General features: G+C 41.5%; 1 protein-coding gene across 3 annotated transcripts in view; it reads right to left on the bottom strand.

The window, feature by feature from the left end:
* Nucleotides 1–14607, bottom strand: part of NFATC1 (nuclear factor of activated T cells 1) — a 444007-nt gene that overhangs the window by 61177 nt on the left and 368223 nt on the right. The window lies entirely within an intron of this gene.

Raw genomic sequence — 14607 nt, 5'->3', positions numbered from 1 at the left:
GGAGCAATACCGCTGGCGGCCACCAGAGGGAGCCCCCTCCCAAGTGCCTCCTCCTCCCACCCATGCACCCACCCCAGCCTACCTTAAAGATCCTGGTGGTCTAGTGGTGAAGTTGGGGCAGGAGCAATCCCTAGTTGCTCCTGCCCATGTTGGCTCCCCTTTCACAATGGCTGCCATCATGTCTACCAGGGGAAGAGGCACATGGAGAGAGGGTTCAGGAAAAATAATAAAAAAGTATGTATAATCCTATTTGGGAGGGAGGGAAGGGGTGTGGCCTGGATTAGCAGCTGTCAGATAACTCAGAACACTGGATAACTGAATGTCAGATCATTAAGAGTCTACTGTATTAGATCCTAAATTTGTACCCGAAGAAATGGAAGGTTAAGTGACTTGCCAAGCTCACAAGAAGCATTTGTGGGATTTGAACCATGGCTTCTCTGACTCTCAACCTACTAATCTAACTATTAGGCTACTGATCTTTACTTCTAAAGAAATCCTATAGTAATCTTGTGGATTTTTACATCTCAAACAAAACACAAACAAAGGTCACTCAGGCAAAATAAATGTCACTTTTGTCACGCAGGAATGAGGACAACACATTTTGTCAACAGAAGCAATCATAATAACTTCGAAAGAAAATAGGCCATATTCACAATTTTTAAAAAAGTTATTGTTAGCTATAATAATGCAGCTAAAAGTTAAATTTCTAGGGAAAAAGTGCCATTATATTGCTATTGAACTGAGTACATATTCAGATATTATTTTTTAACCTTCCTTTGGATTATCACATAGGTATAGCCATAAAACAGCAAGGAAAGTCAGATGCAGTGAATCTCTTGCTGTTTTATGGCTATACCTATGTGATAATCCAACCTATGAACATTATCAAGGGTAATGCTAGAAACAGAAAATAGCAGCTATAGAACTGGTATGCCATGACTTACCACACTATGCTTTGATCCACCTCACCCTGCCTCCTCAGCCCTTAAACTTTATATAGTAGACAAACACCATTTAATTAAGGATTCTTATTTTTGGTTAAAACTGGGAAACCCCAACAAAACACCTCTGATGAGCAATTTGGGATTTACTAGTTGGTTATAAATGAAATCTTTTGAAAATCATCCTTTCTGCCATGTTCTGAAAATCTCATCTGGCTGCTGTCATTGTGGCTGGACGGCATTATGGATGTGGTGGCTGCAGTAGCAGCAGTACCAACAGTGGACACACTGCCTTCAACCAAAGCAGATGCAGCACTTGTGGATTTGGCTGAAGAGGTTTTTTGTTTTGTTTTTATAGCTGTGGCCCAATTGGTGAGGGAACAAAGGGGGAGAGCCTGCTGGCATTTGAGAAATATAGAATGTGGGGCTGGGGTTGAGAGATCAGCAGGGAAGCTGAGCAATGTGCAGCTGGTTTACCAAGTTTGGCAAAATAATTGTAAGGTTTGGAGAACCAGTTGCATGGCCATACTTAAGAAACTTTTTTTTTTATCTTTGATATTTCAATATTGGCTTCATTATAAATGGAATTATGAAAGTGCTATGATGTTTGAAATACCTTTTGGGTTCTTTGGTACTAGCAGGCTCATTTTCGAAAGAGAAGGACGCCCATCTTTCGACACAAATCGGAAAATGGGTGTCCTTCTCACAGGGTTGCCCAAATTGGCATTGCGGGGACGACCAAAGTTTACGGGGGGCGTATCAGAGGGCTAGCAAAGGCGGGACTTGGGCGTGCCTAACACATGGGCGTCCTCGACCCATAATGGAAAAAAAAGGGTGTCCCTGACAAGCACTTGGACGACTTTACCTGGTCCTGTTTTTCTTACAACCAAGCCACAAAGAGGTGCCCAAACTGCCAGATGACCACCAGAGAGAATCGGGGATCACTTCCCCTTACTCTCCCAGTGGTCACTAACCCCCTCCCACCCTAAAAAAATATCTTTAAAAATATTTTGTGCCAGCCTCTATGCCAGCCTCAAATGTCATACTCATCTCCATCACAGCAGTATGCGGGTCCCTGGAGCAGTTTTAGTGGGTGCAGTGCACTTCAGGCAGGCGGACCCAGGCCCAACCCCCCCACCTGTTACACTTGTGGTGGTAAATGTGAGCCCTCCAAAACCCACCACAAACCCACTGTACCCACATCTAGGTGCCCCATTCACCCGTAAGGGCTATGGTAGTGGTGTACAGTTGTGGGTAGTGGGTTTTGGGGGGGATTTGGGGGGCTCAGCACACAAGGTAAGGGAGCTATGTACATGGGAGCAATTTATGAAGTCCACTGCAGTGCCCCCTATGTGTCCGGTTGAGTTCTGGCATGTCAGGGGGACCAGTGCACTACGAATTATGGCTCCTCCCAGGACCAAAGGGCTTGCATTTGGTCGTTTCTGAGATGGGCGTCCTTGGCTTCCATTATCGCCGAAAATCAGAAATGACCACGTCTAGGGATGACCATCTCTAAGGACAACCTAAATTTCAGGATTTGGGCGTCCCCGACCATATTATTGAAACGAAAGATGGACGTCCATCTTGTTTCAATAATACGGGTTTCCTGGCCCCTCCAGCGGTACATTTTGCGAGGACGTCCTCAGCAAAACTTGGGTGTCCCTTTCGATTATGTCCCTCCACTTATGTCTCTGCCACACCTTAGGTTCATCAACAGGAATGAGTCATCACAAAATGCAAGACTAAAGGTAAAGAAAACATGATAGAGGCAACTGAGAGGATGGAGAGTATCTTGTCATCTGGGGAGCGTGGAGGGAAGAGTGTACTGCAATCAGAGAGGAATATGGGAAGGAGTCTGAAAGAGAGGGATTATATGACTGTTGGGAAGGAAGGGGCATGTTGGGGATGAGCAGGATTCAGCGAAAACATATACCAGTTTTAATGAATAATAAAAAGGCATGTATAAAATAGAATCCACCTAACATTTTTCAAAAAAATTAATTTTGTGATGTGAAACTATTGATATAATATCTACAGATTTTTAGTATCCTTCCAAAGTATCTGATCATCTTAAAACATTTACAGGGCTCGATATTCAAAACAAGCTGAGCTCAAATTTATGCTCCTAAATTAAGTTTCTAAAATTATGATATATTTTCAGCCAAACATTGGAAAGCTTAAAAGTTATACTTATACATTTAGGCTTGCCATTCATTTGCCTATATTTATGATCATAATTTATGAGCCTAGTGCTGAAAATCAGTACTAAGATGCTAACTTATTTTCATCAGTCTAATTCTGCTCCTGTTGCCACACATTTTTTTGCTCCTAAATTTAGATGTTTGGTGAAAGTCTAAGTATAAATTTAGGCAGTCGGCCCTAGAAAAGTTTCAAAGTGACCAGTTCAGGAGCATAACCCTCAAAGATGTCCTAAGTCCTAACACAGCATTAGCACGTCGAAAAAGGCTTACTGCAGGATGTGGAAAAGCATCTTGCAGTAGTTTTTCCGCTTGTGTATGCAGATGTATTCCATGTATTAACAAAGATAGAAGGAAGAGCAAATGACAGCCACTGTGGTTAAAAGGTGAAGCGAAAGAGGCTATTACAGCCAAAGAGCATCCTTCAAAGAATGGAAAAAGGATCTGAATGAAGAAAGTAAGAAGCAGAATAAACAGTGTCAACCTAGATGCAAAGCACTGATAAAGAAGGCTAAAAGAGAATATGAAGAAAAACTCGCATTAGAGATAAAAACTCATAGTAACGCTTTTTTCAGGTACATCAGAAGCAGAAAGCTTGTGAGAGAATCTGTGGGACCGTTTGATCACAAAGGAGCAAAAGGGGCACTCAGGGAGCAGAAAGCCATAGTGGAGAGATTAAATGAATTCTTTGCTTTGGTCTTTACGAAAGAAGATGTAAGAGATCTACCTGCACTGGAAATGGTTTTAAAGGATGATGATGCAGAGGAACTGAAAGAAATCTCAGTGAACCTGGAAGACATACTGAGCCAAACTGACAAGTTAAAGAGTAATAAATCACCTGGACTGGAAGGCATACACCCCAGGGTACTGAAAGAACTCAAACACGAAATTGCTGATCTGTTGTTACTGATCTGTAACCTGTCAAAATCATCCATAGTACCTAAAGATTGGAGGGTGGATAATGTAATGCTAATTTTAAAAAAATGGTTCTGGGGTGATCCGGGAAATTACAAATCGATAAGCTTAACTTCAGTGCTGGGAAAAATAGTGGAAACTATTGTAAAGAAAAAAAATTATGGAACACATAGACAAACATGGTTTAATGGGACAGAGTTAGAGCATGGTTTCAGCCAAGCAAGTCTTGCCTCACCGATTTGCTTCATTTCTTTGAAGGCATAAATAAACGTGGATAAAAGTGAGCCAGTTGATGTAGTGTAACTGGATTTTCAGAAAGATTTTGACAAAATTTCTCATGACAGACTCCTGAGAAAATTAAAAAGTCATGGGATAGGAGGCAATGTCCTTAAATTGCCATTTTTCTCAATGGAGGAGGGTGAACAGTGGAGTGCCGCAGAGATCTGTACTGGGACCGGTGCTATTTAACATATTTATAAATGATCTGGAAAATGGAAAGATGAGTGAGGTGATTAAATTTGCAGATGACACAAACTATTCAAAGTTGTCAAAATGCATGTGGATTGTGAAAAATTGCAGGAAGACCTTAGGAAACTGGAAGACTGGGCATCCAAATGGCAGATGAAATTTAATGTGGACAAATGCAAAGTGATGCACATTGGATGGACAGAATAATCCGAATCATAGTTACCTGATGCTAGGGTCCACCATAGGAGTCAGCGCTCAAGAAAAAGATCTGGGTGTCACTGTAGACAATATGCTGAAATCTTCTGCCCAGTGTACAATGGTGGCCAAAAAAGCAAACAGGATACTAGGAATTATTAGGAAAGGGATACAAAATAAGACCAAGATTATTATAATGCCTCTGTATCGTTCCATGGTTCAACCTCTCCTTGAATATTGCATTCAATTCTGGTCGGCGTATCTCAGAAAAGATATAGCAGAATTAGAAAAGGTTCAAAGAAGAGTGACCAAAATGATAGGGGGATGGAACTCCTCCTTTAAGAGGAAAGGCTAAAGAGGTTAGGGCTGTTCAGCTTGGAAAAGAGATGGCTGAGAGGGGATATGATTGAGGTCTATAAAATCTTGAGTGGTGTAGAACAGGTAGAAGTGAATAAATTTTTCACTCTTTCAAAAAGTAGAAAGACCAAGGGGACACTCGATGAAATTACATGGAAATTCTTTTAAAACAAATAAGAGGAAATATTCTTTCACTCAAAGAATAGTTAAGCTCTGGAACTCGCTGCCAGAGGATATGGTAAGCGTATCTGGGTTTAAAAAATGTTTGGACAACTTCTTGGAGGAAAAGTCCATAGTTTGTTATTGAGATGGACATGGGGAAGCCACTGCTTGCCCCGGGATTGGTAGCATGGAAAGTTTCTACTAATTGGGTTTCTGCCATTTACTTGTGACCTGGTTTGGCCACAGCTGGAAGCAGGATACTGGGCTACATGGACCATTGATCTGATCCAATATGGCTATTCTTATGTGCTAATCACAGGCTATTTATTTTTTGGAGAGGTGTGTCATGGGTCAAGAGTGGGCGTGGAAGTATTATCTAGCTAGTGCACACACATTACTGTGCACAACTGGTTAACATGAGGTAAGCACAGAAGCATATAGTGCCTCCTAAAAAGGAAGTAGTAAGTGCTCCTGCATTATTTTTAGCTGTCATGCGATGACAATATTAATGCACAACCTGATTTAAAAAAAAATAGAAAAAGCTCTTTTTTAAAGTTACACTAGAGATGGGCTTAGTGTGCAAGAAAGTCCTGCGTTAGGACATGCTATGCCCATTTCATAGTGCATCTTAGTAAAAGGGCCCCACAGTTAGGAGCATAAATCGTTTGAATATCATGCCCACAATTTATAAACCCCTAGAAATTGAAGCACTACATATAATAATTTAAACTGTCAAAAGTCATATAATCTGATATCTCACAAAGGAAAGTACTACCACTATTAATGTCTGGAGGTTCTGATGCCTTCCCTTAAAAACAAAAAAAATGTACCATATGACTTTTCAAGAATGTTCAGATTTCCTCACATTGTTCCATTAATCTTGTTTTCAATACTCCACATCCCTTCCCCATTACCTCACTTAGGCCTAGATTTACTAACATGTGTGCTACTGGTTCTGTGCTCTCTGTTTCTCCTCTACTTATTGTATTCAAAATTCTCCATCTCCCACTTTATATAACCCCTTAATCTTCAGAGCTTCTTGCCCTCACTCATCCAGCTTCCTAGTCCCTGTATCTTTCCCTCCAATCTCCCTCTACATTTCTCTCCTCCTCTGTCCATCTTATCTTAACTTCCCCCCTCCCCACCATTCTTATTATTTCCAGTTTCCCCTCTGCTAAGATGTTCCCCCTCAACATGCACAAGCAAAAAAAGGAGAAGGATAAAATCCCCACACAAACAACAATAGGGTAAAAACGTGAGGAATAAAACCAAAGCGAAAAAGGCCAATCCGATAGTAAAAAGTCTTTAATAAACATTTTATTAAAGCTTTTTACTATTGAATTGGCCTTTTTCATCAACAAAAGCAATTAAATTCTTCAGTCATAAAAAGTCTTTAATTTGTAAATACTGGGTTCATCTACAATGATCTGTGGCACAAACCTACAAGGACTCGACATGGCTGTGTTTCAGCAACAATGCCTGTGCCAGGAGTCACAAGTTGTCACTGCTAAAATGTCAAGTACTGTGTCACTAAAAAAAAATGCTGAGCTGTATAAGGCACTCAAACCAGTCTACTGCACACAGTGTGGAGAAACCTAACAGCACTGTGTCATTGCAGGGCTCTCAAGATGAACACTGTAATCAGTAACCAATGAGACATGCTTTAGCTCAGAAATTATGGCCTCTGAATTTTAAGCCACAGAAGTGGAGAAACTGGATCCACTATGAGAAGAAATACAGAGGCAAGGGAGTAGCGTGATCAACAGGACACTTCCAAACAAATCCAAGGAGACGAAAGATGGTAAAATATTCTTTAATGGTGGATAAGACTCGACACGGCACCGTGTTTCGGGAAACACCGCCTGCCTCAGGAGTCTGTACTTGGTAAACTCCAGTTGATGGAGCTGAAGAATGTGAACCATTAGACCTGCTGTAGAGTTAGGCTCTGTAATGAAACCTGTCACTTTAATGGACAAACATCCACTCCTTTTATATGATAGGTAGATGGAAGGTGAGGGCTCACACTCTTCCTGCTCCTGTGGTTGTGAGCAGGCTGGGAGTTAATAAGGTGGATGTTTCTGTTGAAGGGGGTCTCCTTAAGTCCAGACAGCCAACTCCTCTCTTACAGCCATCCACTTTCCCGGATACTTTCTTTTTCTCTCTCTGAAGGCTTGTCTCCCATGCAACAACAAATGGAGCGCCAGATGTAAAAAGTGACTGCTAAAGGTCAAATATGAAGTGGGAGGGAAGAGAACAAAATAAATATTCAAACTTTCCAAGCTTTCTGGCCAACAGGCTATACTGGCAGGTCCAGAAACCGTGTGACAGGCTGGTCTTGTATGACATTTTATCAGTGACATGGCATATACCAAAAGGTTGTCTGTTTATAATCTTATCCTCAGACAAACCAATTCAACCTGCTGTTTCTGTATTTATTCACTGAAAGGGTCATGGAAACATGCAGTAGTTTTACAGCTGATGAAGCAAAAATGGCATGAGATTAGCTACCGTATTACATCATGTTTTATGTTTCTGCCTTTAGTGGAACTTGGAGAGAATTAAATATGAATACAACTAAGAAAGAAATGTGCAAGATATTGCCCAGTGCCTCTACTATACAACATACCTTTGATCCACCTTATATAACACAGCTGACCCAGACTTCAAGAATCTCAGATAGTAACACTTAGGAGAGCTAACACTCCACAGCTCACCAATGACATGCCTCAAAAGTATTTCAAACAGCTATTATATTCTAAGGGTTAATATGACCTTTAGATTACCATTTCTGAATAATACTTCTCATAAAAGTCCTCACTTCTGCACACCACAGATTTTCCTTGGCATGCAGTCAGAGTAGTAAATAGACATAACTTGCTGAAGCGAAGTGCAAAATCTGAACAAGGGAATCCAAGATCCATGATTCTGAAGAATGAGATTCGAGAAAATGTGGAAGTGCAACTGGTAATTTTTCCATGTGGCTCCTTAGGGAGTACCTGCACTAAAGCAGGTATTTAGCTTGGAACAGAGAAAGCGGGGCTGTCTCAGTTGTATAGTTAAAGAGTTGAAAAGTTCAGCCTCTGTGTCTATGCACTGCAAACGAAGAGCGTTTTATAGGTTCAACATGCTTCACAAGATACAAGCAGTACAGTTTCAAACTTTTTGACCAACTTTCTTCTTTTCACACTCACACAAAGATACTCACTAGTGTAGGAAGTAATATTCAATAGCACTAAACAACTGTAAGTGGCTCCAGATATTCAATACAGGGATATGCACAGATTCTGGCACTGAATATCTGGGTGGGTGTGCTGATCCCGAAGTTAACTGGCAATCAGCTGATATTCAGATCGGTGCCCAGTTAACTTGGCACATAAAGTTTAGGACAGCTTTTTTGCTGTTCTAACTTTATGCATTTTACTTTGGCTCTACCCAAGCTCTGCCTCTGGACTGCCCCTAACCTACCCACTTAGGGAATGGCCATTATGGATATATTTTACCCAGTTGTGCTTGAACATTGACCCAGTATCTGTCTAAAAACAAAATCTATGTAATAACAATATAGGAACACAACTGACCTTTTGTCCACTAAATCTGCCCTTCACTTTCCCCTTAGTTTTTCAACCATCATAAAAGCATTTTTAATAGAGTTTATGCATGGAATAGTTCTAAATTATATAACCATTTTTATAAACATTTCACAGAACTCCTTGGCATATTCGTGTGGGGAACTGCTCAAGGTAAAACCCCCTGGAAAGTAAACATTCTAACCTGTAGCTTCCACATCTGCTACCATATCTAGGGTTGCTAACCAGCTTCATTTCATTAAGGACAGGTTAAGCTAGGCCTATTTTTACCCCACAAACATCCACAAACTTGTAGCCTTATTTTTCTTAGGAATGGGATAAAGCAGGATTGGATTGACATGTCCTGAAAAAAAGAAATGAAGCCAACAGCTCACCTCAAGCTCAACCTGATATTCCTCTTGAGACATATGTCCAACCTAAACTAACACCTAAAACCTAAATAAATATATGCTTTCAAAATTACATCATCGGCATTTTGGGAACTGAGTTCCTGCTTTCTTTTAACCCATGATACTAAGCTGACAAGCCCCTTGTTTATACTTCTCAGCTCTCACCAGGGCTGGGGCAAGATAATTAGGTATCCTAGACAAAGCTTCAGTCTTGCACCCTACTCCCTAAATTCCCCTAAATAATCTGTCAGGTTCCTAGCCCCCATCTCTTCCACTTGAAATTTAGATCATTAATCAACAATCATGATCACCACACTATCACTTTTTTCTCAGAACAATTCTCTAAGGGGTCCTTTTACCAAGCTGCGGGAAAAAGGGCCCCTGCGCTAACAGTGGGGGTCATTTCCCCCCCGCACCAGGACCCTTTTTACCGCAGCGGGTAAAAAGCCTCCAAACATGGCCACACAGTAAGCGAGCTCTTTCCATGTGGCCATGCAGCAAAGAGCCCTTACCGCCACCCATTGAGGTGGCAATAAGGGCTCCCGCGGTACCCCAGCGGTAACTGGGCAGCGCACAAGCCATTTTGAAAAAAAAAAAAATGCCACGGAAAAATGTAGAAAAATAAGCCATAGGGACAGCTGGCAGCATTCCTAGTAAACTGTCCACACAGACATGCCAGCATTACAGAGGAGCACCCTAGTGGTCAGTACAGTGGACTTCACATAAAGGGACCCAGGTACAAATCCCACCTAAACCCCCTTTATATTGTATCGTGAGCCCTCCAGGAACAGAGAAAACCCACCTCTACAATAGTTCTCAGGCTTGCAGGTCACTTACACACTGGTACAAGAAGTACTTTATTTTCCAGGAGGGCTCACATATTTTAGTGAAATTAAAGAGTTAAAGTGGGAACTGAACCTGGTTCCTGTTGTTCACTGTCCACTGCACTGACTACTAGGATACTTCATCCTCTTGTTTGCAGCTTTCTTAGGAATGGTCATAATATTTGGAGGTATCATAGAGCCTGGTATCTACTGACACTGTCGCATCTTTGAGGGGGATTAAAGGGCGTTCATGCATTAATCTCTCCAGTGGTCAGCCAGTCAGTTAGCTGTGACTTAGTCGTGACTGAAACAGGTCTAGATAAACACGTACTTCTTTTTTGCCTTGGGCATTTTTTTCCAGTTTCATTATTGTTGAAAAATGAACAGATTTTAAGCCCACCCAAGTCCCACTCAAAACATGCCTCTGACATACCCCCTAATGATTTAGACATATTGCACAGTAAAACATCCCACTTCTGAGTTTTGAAAATTGCAACATATATACGTTTTTGTGAGAGAAACGTCCATCTGCCGCTTTGTTCTGCTTTTGAGACATTTTCTCTTTTGAAAATGAGTGCCATAGACTATCCTGCTTATAATCGAACGAGAAAAACGCCCAAGTTCCGACCTAAATCGGGAGATGGACGTTTATCTCACAAAACCGAATAAAGCGGTATAATCGAAAGCCGATTTTTGGACGTTTTCAACTGCACTCCGTCGTGGATGCGGACAAAGTTGATGGGGGCGTGTCAGAGGTGTGGCGAAGGCGGAACTGGGGCGTGGTTATCTGCCGAACAAAGATGGGCGCATTTCACTGATAATGGGAAAAAAGTATGCGTTTTTAGCTAGAATTTAGGACACTTTTCCTGGACCCTGTTTTTTCACGAATAAGGCCCCAAAAAGTGCCCTAAATGACCAGATGACCACTGGAGGGAATCGGGGATGACCTCCCCTGACTCCCCCAGTGGTCACTAACCCCCTCCCACCACAAAAAAATGATGTTTCACAAATTTTTATTTTCACCCTCAATGTCATACCCAGCTCCCTGGCAGCAGTATGCAGGTCACTGGAGGAGTTGTTAGGGGGTGCAGTGGACTTCAGGCAGCTGGACCCAGGCCCATCCCTCCTACCTGTTACAATTGTGCTGCTTAATGCTTATTAGTCGTCCAACCCCCCCAAACCCACTGTACCCACATGTAGGTGCCCCCCTTCACCCCTTAGGGCTATAGTAATGGTGTAGACTTGTGGGCAGTGGGTTTTGAGGGGGATTTGGGGGGCTCAACACACAAGGGAAGGGTGCTATGCACCTGGGAGCTCTTTTACCTGTTTTGTTGGTTTTGTAAAAGTGCCCCCTAGGGTGCCCGGTTGATGTCCTGGCATGTGAGGGGGACCAGTACACTACGAATCCTGGCCCCTCCCACGAATTAATGTCTTGGATTTATTCGTTTTTGAGCTGGGCGCTTTCATTTTCCATTATCGCTGAAAAACAAAAACGCCCAGCTCACACATTGTTGAATAAAACATGGGCGTCTATTTTTTTCGAAAATATGGTTCGGTCCGCCCCTTCACGGACCCGTTCTCGGAGATAAACGCCCATGGAGATAGGCGTTTTCGTTCAATTATGCCTCTCTATATAAAATATATATGTATACACACAAATGTATATGTGTATAATATTTAGTTAATTAGTTAGCAATCTAGATATGATTGCACACACACATATATACCTACATACCATACATACACATATTTTGAGAACAATTTCCAAAAGCTATTTACCTAAATAACTGTTATTATATGTTTGAAAATTGCTCACCTTCCATGACAATATAAGCATGCACTGATGGTTCTTAGTGTTTGGGTAGCTATGGCATCTATTGTTTTACTCTGACTGCAGTTTGTTTTGCCATTACTCTAGGCAACTGCCTTGTCTTCCTACTGGTTAAGCTGGCCCCAGCTCTTACAAACTAAAAGAGAATTACAATAAAGTTCTTCAGACAGGTAAACAATCAAAGCTTTCCCATCTGTTTGAACAGACGGTTTAGCCTGGTCACAGTTTCTCACACAGAGGACAATATGCATCCATGGGTAGCTGAAATGACATATGAATTCACTCAAGTTTTACAGTATAAATCTCACCAGTCTCACTGACATAAAGGTGCTGCTTCCAATGGTAAATCTCCTCAAAACAAATAAAGTCCAGGCCTCCACCTTACTTTCCAACTTCAGTGAAGAAATGGAAGTCAAAGATCATCAACCTGGTAGAAAGTGATCATTGGCTGCTTCCAATAGAAAGTGCAAATGGGAGAGACAGACCTTATTACATATTTCTTCCATTCTTGTGCTATTTGCTATGAGAGATTGCCGGACCTGCAAAAATCCATCAACTAATTACACAACACTGACCCACGTGTGGCAGATTTACTTGGCTTTATTCAGTTTGACTTTGGAGGTTTCTCTCTTTTGAGTCTCCTGAGACACTACATTTAGATGAGCCAGAGGTTAAACAGTAAAAAGACAATCTTGATACCCCAGTGGTAGCATTTTTCAGTGCTCTCTCTCCCACTCAGAGGTACACATTCAAGTCCATTAATGATCTGACCCTAATGAATTATTTGCGTTCTTTAATTTTTTTTTAATGCCAATCACATATAACCCGGATCACAAATGTTAACGAGTCAGCATATTTTACCACAGTGTGTACTCTTTTAATCATCATCTTAATGTGGAGGACCCTAGATGTGGGCTTGCAGCCAGATGAGTAAAACTTTCCATGAGGAAAGCTTTTTGTTTTCTCCCAGAGCTGCTACTTCAGGCTGTGAGAGTCGGGGGGGGGGGGGGGGGGGGCAGAATGAAAGGCTCACAATCCAGACTATAGTGTAGACAGCACTACTGGATTTTGTCGTCTACCTGCTTGTTGTTCTAACAACATCTGGACTACTGGAAATCAAAGGGATCACTCAGGGGTTTTCAAAGTCATAATTATGGCAGTAGCATGAACAAAACCGAGTGCCTGTAGAACCAATCAGCTTAATCATGAAACTGAGACATATGAAAAGCGATATGTTTCAGTACAGATGAATTTGGTCTGCCAAAGCTCTTCCTAGTGAGTTATGTTTCAGTTACAAAACATACCATATGTGTGTAAGCATAAAATTAATTAAAATTATGACTTCTTCTATACTATGTACTGTATCACCCCATTTTATTTACATTAGAGAATGCAACTGATCTGTAAACAAAAGCTACTATTTTTTAACATGAGCTATATTATGTAAATATATTTTGAAAGTATGCTTGATGCAGAACTGTACAGCTTTGAACTGAATTCTATAAACAGTACCCAAATTTGGACGCCGATAAAAACTAGTTCCAAGTGTTATTCTATAAACAGCATTTGGCGCCAGGATCTGCGCCACAATTTTGGGCGCAAGGATTTACACCAAGTAAAACCTGGTGTAAATTCTGACGCCTAAATTGGGTGTGGATCTCCCTTATTCTATAAAACTGTGACAATTCCAGAAATGCCCCTGATCCACCCATGCTCCTCCCATGGTCATATCCGTGCATCCTGGCACCTATAGATGCACATGTAAATTTAAATTAATGCCAATTAGCATCAATAATTGATTATTAGAACCCAATTATTGCCACTAATTGGCTCATTTATCAATTAACTTGTGCGTGCCAATTTTGAGCACCATATATAGAATTAGGGTGTTTATCGGTGTAATTTTATAAATGTATTTTCATACATAAAGGCTTTTTATGTGCCTAAAAGGGTTATGTGCATTAAAGTACACATGGTGCTACACAGGTGTGTACTTTCATACAGCCTGTGTATATGTGTTGTGGGACAGAGTCTGAGTAGAACATGGGTGGAGTTGCGATATACATGCATTCTTTTTAAAATGCGTGTTTCCTTGTCATCATAAGCATATGAATCTAGAAACTGATGGGTTATATCCTTCTACCAGCTGGTGGAAATAGAGAGCACAACTGAACTCTGTCTTATAGGACAGCGAGGTTTCTTTTCAGTTAGTATATCTCTATCTCCAGCAGGCGGTGGATGGTCTCCTACAGACTTCTGGTTTCTGTTGTTTTGACTGGCTCCTGTTCCTATTTTGGTTCAGTTGAGCCTGGAAGTGAATTAGGCAATAGCTAGTGCCTTAGTGAAGTATACCTGGGGGTGCCTCTGCTGCCACAGCTTCTCCTTTCTCACAGGCAAAAAAAAAAAAAGAGAGAGTTTATGCCTCTAAAGATCACAGTTACCTTACTGTGAGTGGTTCATTCTGGAAGGGGTTGAGTGTCTAGCCCAGACAAATCCAGCTTCTCTTCTGCAAAGACACTACCTGAATTCCTGCTACCATTGGAGGGTGAGTGCTCCTTTGATTTTTTATTTCCTGTTGGCTCCTCATTTACCAGGCTTTTCCTCGGGGACTTCTTTAGTGAACTGGCTCATTCAGCAATAGTTTTCTTCAGCGGGGCAGTGCTTGGCAGTCTCCTTTAGCCGTGTTCAGGTACTTGTGCTTGGGCGACATTATGGCGGGCAAGTTCCCACACTGTTCTCT

The sequence above is a fragment of the Microcaecilia unicolor genome, chromosome 1, assembly GCF_901765095.1.
Source record: "Microcaecilia unicolor chromosome 1, aMicUni1.1, whole genome shotgun sequence".
NCBI lineage: Eukaryota > Metazoa > Chordata > Amphibia > Gymnophiona > Siphonopidae > Microcaecilia > Microcaecilia unicolor.
Note: the sequence above shows the minus strand (reverse complement) of the source record. Positions and strands in the feature narration are given on the sequence as shown.